At 47.4% G+C, this 5,404-nt stretch overlaps 1 pseudogene; it reads left to right on the forward strand.

Moving 5' to 3' along the window:
* Window positions 1-4,413: 4,413 nt before the first annotated feature.
* Window positions 4,414-5,192, forward strand: LOC110293784 (annotated as a pseudogene).
* Window positions 5,193-5,404: the final 212 nt, after the last annotated feature.

The raw sequence follows: 5,404 nt of genomic DNA on the forward strand, positions 1-5,404 counted from the left end.
TGGATCAGCTCTTCAGTCAGGTGATTCTGACCCGTGGCAAGTCAACGACTTTAAAATCAGAATATCACACGTCATGGTCAACGTCCCTACAAGCAGACTTTAATCCTTGCCGACTAGGGGAGAGGTTAAGGTGTGGAGCCCTTCCATTGCAGCCTGATCTTCCAGCAGGCACAGGGTGGAGCCAGACCTCACCTCCACATCCTCAAGCTCATTCAGATGTGTCCTGTTGTCTGCTATCCCTTCTGAAAACCGATGAGCATCCACACCCAGAAGCCAAGAATCTCAGGCAGGAAGTGCTAGTTCCAGACAGTAGTGTCTGATGGAAAGCAGGGTACATGAAGTTAGACTCGCCTGGTACAAATGGCCTGACCATCCTGGACCAACTGGGGATCTGCCCCTGTGTAGGACCACCCAGAGGCCCAGAGCATTCTCATTAGTTGGCACATACAGAGGTCAATAGACTGACTGGTGGGCACCTTGAAGCCATCTTGGGTAGAAATTTTGTCAGAATCTTTACCAGAGAAGAAAAAGTTCCCTTCCTGTTCAGCAAATTCAAAAATTGTGTTTCTACGTGTCAGGAGCCTCGCTCCAGAGGTTTCTGTTGCCATATGCTAAAACACCACAACCGAGAGTAACTTGGGGAGGAAAGAGTTCATTTATCTTACACTTCCACATCACAGTCCATCACTGAAGGAAGTCGGAGTCGAGAGAGGCAGGAATGAAAGATGAAGCCATGGAGAAATGCTGCTTACTGGCTTGTTCTCCATGGTTTGCTCAGCCTGCTTTCTTATATAACTCAGGACCACCAGCCCAGGAGTAGCATCCCACAGAGGTCTGGGTCCTTCCAAATCAATCACCAATCAAGAAAATGCTCTACAGACTTACCTACAGGCAATCTGATGGAGGAGGCAATCTGATGGAGGAGGCAATCTGATGGAGGAGGCAATCTCTGATGGAGGAGGCATTTTCTCAATTGAAGTTCCTCTTCTCAGATGAGCTTCGCTTGAGTCAAATTGACAAAAACAAAAACAACAACAACAACAAAACCCAAACAAATAAAACCCCATCCAGGTCTGAACCTAAAACTGTAGGTGAAAAATCCTACTGTTTTAAAGCCATTTTCTCTATGGGCACCGAGGAAGCCCTGAGTGAATGAATTGTCTAACACGGGCACACATGTCAAAGATCAAGGCCTCGGACCCATGGGAAATGGACAAAGCTTTCCTCTTCAAACTTCCAGTGCAAACGCTGGCAGAGTGTGCAGGTAGGTACAAATGTTTATGATTGATCAATGTGTGCCAGCAATCGCAGCTTTTCCCTTCTGTACAGACTGTCCCCCCTACGGAAACCTCCTACCGAGAGGACTGGGGGGGGGGGAACCCTGTGCTGTGCAGAAATCAAGAGGCTGAGTTTCTAGTTGCTGGTGTCGTTTATGACGCTCCATCAAAGTACACACAGCCCACCCAACCCAGGTGTTCTGTTCTTTCTGTATTTCCTCACCATCGAAGTGAGGTTTCTAGATCCATGCTCTGTGGCCAATCTCTAGGTCTCCTGTCTGTGAGGTGGGGGGGGAGGGGGCAGTCACACCTGTGCTGTAATCCCAGCCCATTCCACAGAGCTTGTGTCTTGTAGCCCAGGCTGGTCTTCAATTCACAAAATATATGTGTGTGTGTGTGTGTGTGTCTACCATGATGTATATGTGTATGTATACACACACACACAGACACACACACACACACAATATAGATGTGGGTGACCTTGAACATCTGAACCTCCTGCCTTTACCTCCCTCTGCCCAGATTGCAGCTGTGCCATCACAACCAGTTTTATGGTGCAGGAGACTGACGCCTTTGTGTGTGTTAGACGAGCTCCTACAACGAAGCTGTACTTCCAGCCCAACAACTGTTTTGTTTTGTTTTCCAAGATAGGGCTTCTCTGTGTAGCCCTGGCTGTCTTGTAACTAGCTATGTAGACCAGGCTGGCCTCCAGTTCACCAAGATCTGCCTGTCTCTGCCTCCCAGATGCTGGGATTAAAGACATATACCACCACCCAGCACCATTACTATGCCTCCTGTGTTTCCTTTAAATTATCCCTAATTCTTTGAGGAACCAGTTAGAATTTTCTTATATTGACAATGCAGAAATCTACACAGTACCCAAAGGCAAAGTTCCATGTGTATGGTGTTTTTGAGAGGGGAGGGAAGAATGAAGACATATGAACATATATCTCTAGACAGAGCTCAGAGGACTGCTTGTTAAAGCAAGTGAGACTTTTGCAGCATTGGTTTTAAAGGTTATTTCAAAAACAAAGACATCCTGGAGTGCTGTCAACCCCGTCTCACAGTAACTCAAAAGGAGGCAGAAATCACCGATTTCTTGGAAATTTAGACATTCTCCTAGAAATTTAACACACACATACACACACACACACACACACACACACACACACACACACACACAGAATGAGCCCACTCAATCAGCTGTTCACATTTTGGTAATTTAAAAGGACATAACAGATTTTTTTTATTTCAATGATAATTGCAAACTCATGCAGAAAATGTAAAGGCACATTTCATGATTAGCTTGCAGCATAAACTATGGCTTCTATTAATGAATTCCAATTTGTAATTCTTTTCACAGTGTGAGATTTGAAAGCTGTGATTAAAATTAATTAGGTTAAGTAAAGTTTATCCCCCCCTGAGCACTGCTGTTGGGAAAAAGCAATAAGGAAATTCGGACTGCATCTGGCTGTGCAGGAAGCAGCATCTTCACCAGAAGTCGCTGACTCCCCTTTTCCCACAGAGGCTGCATGCTGCTTATTTGGCAGATCTCAGGCACCACATCTCTCCTCAAGGAGCTAATTGAACCATTAAACTATTTTTTTGCTAGCTCACAAAACCACAGAGGCTGCAACTATATCATCTTCAAACAGGGATATTAGGTGGATAAACACACACACCGTTTGAACACCACAAACCTAGGGCAAGGCTCATCCTTTGCTGGTAAACCCCTGATGCTGGAAATCCCATCTCCCACATGATGACGCTGCTGATGGTAAGCGGGGCACCGAGGATCTAAGCCCCTGGTGGTTACACCAAGGTCCAGGACTGCTTTCCTAAGTTCTACTCCATCTACAACTCCACAGCTAACCGAAACAAAATGGAATTTTAACCCACGCTGCACATTAGTTGGAAGCTTACCACCAATTCTGTTACAGTGGGAACTGTCCAAGTTAGGTTTCTGTTGCTGTGATGAACACCATGACCAAAAGCAACTGGAGAAAGAAGCATTTTATTTCATTTTGCAGGTCACAATCATCCATTGAGGCAAAGACCGGACAGGATTAAGGCAGGAACCAAAGAAGAGGCCACGCAGGAACAGGGCTTATTGGCTTCCTCCCTATGGCTTGCTCAGCCTGCTTTGGATCACCTGCCAAGGGACAGCACCCTCCACGATGGCCTGGGTTCTACCTCCTACATCGATTATCAATCAAGAAAATACCCCTTGCCTACAAGCCAATAGACTGCCTCTTTCCAGATGACTGTAGCATGTGTCAAACTGACAAAAACAAACAAACCAACCGTAACCAACACAGAAACTAAGGCAAGGTTTTGACTTCTCCAGAAGGGTGCCGAGCCTTCCAGCAAAAGAGCATAAAGAGACAGGCACCCTACTGAAGGTTTTCTAGGAGATGGGGTGGTTCATTTCTTGGTACCCGGAAACTTGTGTGATTGCTGCTCTGTCCATTTCCCCTGATGAGAGTTTCAGCTCCGTCTGGTCCACACTCTGGGAACACGGATATGAGTGTGACAGCACGAAACTCTCTCGGGCTCAACCGACCTGTATGCTGGAGTGGTGAGCCCTGTTCTCTGTAACTCCTTCTCCTGGTTCCCTGAGCTCCAGCTAATAATGTGCGACACTGTGCTAGCACGCCACCAAGAAGCCTGGGCCTGGGTCTTTGAAGTAGTATGTCTTCCAGTGTGGTATGGGGTGAGGGAGGAGAGGTGGGCGGGCAGAGAAGAGGGGGAACAGACTTCACCTTCGGAAGGCTGGACTTCACGTGTAGTTCTGTTTCAGATACTAGGTGCGCCCCCATGCTCTTTCTTGCTTTTGAAATTCTGCAGTTCGTGAGCTCCTGTCCCACCTGAGTCCCTGTTCGGACTTTCCTCAGTGATCGACTGTGGTCGATCATATAGCACTGATCACAGCTATGGAAGGCACATGAATTCTTCTACAAAATGTGATGATTCTCCTGTACGGCCATGTGAAAGACCCCAGGCTCCAGGAGACTAAATTCATTATAAACCCTTGCTTTGTGTGTGCTCTGTGTTTGTGTGCACACCTGTGTGTACACCTGTGTGTACACGTGCCTTTTAAGACTAGAGGTCCGACTTAGTCGGCACACTAAGGAACATGGCGGTGGCTCCAGTCAGAGTCTGGTGGCGTGGGCTCTTGGGGGCCGCTTCCGTAGCCGGGGGGCTGGGTGACCCTCAGTGTTGTTGCAGCGCGTAAGAAGGGAGAATGCGGTGGCTGAGAAGCGCCCCACTGTCAGACCCCGGAGTGATATGACCCACAAGCAGCTCTCAGCATTTGGAGAGTATGTGGCTGAAATCTTACCCATGTCCAACCAGTTCAGGTGACCTGCCTGGATGAGTTAGAAATCTGTATCCATCCCGATGGAGTCATCCCAACGCTGACATTTCTCAGGGATCACACCAATGCACAATTCAGATCCTTGGCTGACTTGACACAGTGGATGTCCCAACTCGGCAGAACCGTTTTGATATTGTCTACAACCTGCTGTCTCTGTGGTTCAACTCTAGGATCCGGGTGAAGACCTATGAAGATGAGCTGAGGTCCACTGACTCTATAGTGTCGGTGCACATTGCGGCTAGTTGGTATGAGAGGGAGGTCTGGGACATGATTGGAGTTTTCTTTTTTAACCACCCTGATTTAAGAAGGACCCTGACAGATTATGGCTTCGAGGGTCATCCTTTCCGGAAAGACTTTCCCCTCACTGGCTACGTTGAGCTACGTTATGACGATGAGTGAAACGGGTAGTAACAGAACCAATGGAGCTGGCACAAGAATTCCGCAAGTTTGACCTGAACTTGTGGGGGTTTCCTTGCCTATCGTCAGCCTCCTAGAGTCTCAAGCTCGAAGCTGGAGACAAGAAGCCTGAAGTCAAGTAACTTCAAAAGCATATAGATCCTAGAGGAAAAGGCCACACCTAGGGTTGTCTGTAAATAAACTCCAATGGCCAGTCAGAAAAAAAAGATCAGAGGTCCACCTCAGGCATCTTTCCTCAGAGATGGTCGCCTAAATTTTTATGTGTGTGAGGGTGTGTGTTGTGAGTAGCTTTGCTCTCCTCTATGTGTGGAGCTCAATGGCCAATGTCAGGTGT

Source organism: Mus caroli, chromosome 4 (genome assembly GCF_900094665.2).
Source record: "Mus caroli chromosome 4, CAROLI_EIJ_v1.1, whole genome shotgun sequence".
Classification (NCBI taxonomy): domain Eukaryota; kingdom Metazoa; phylum Chordata; class Mammalia; order Rodentia; family Muridae; genus Mus; species Mus caroli.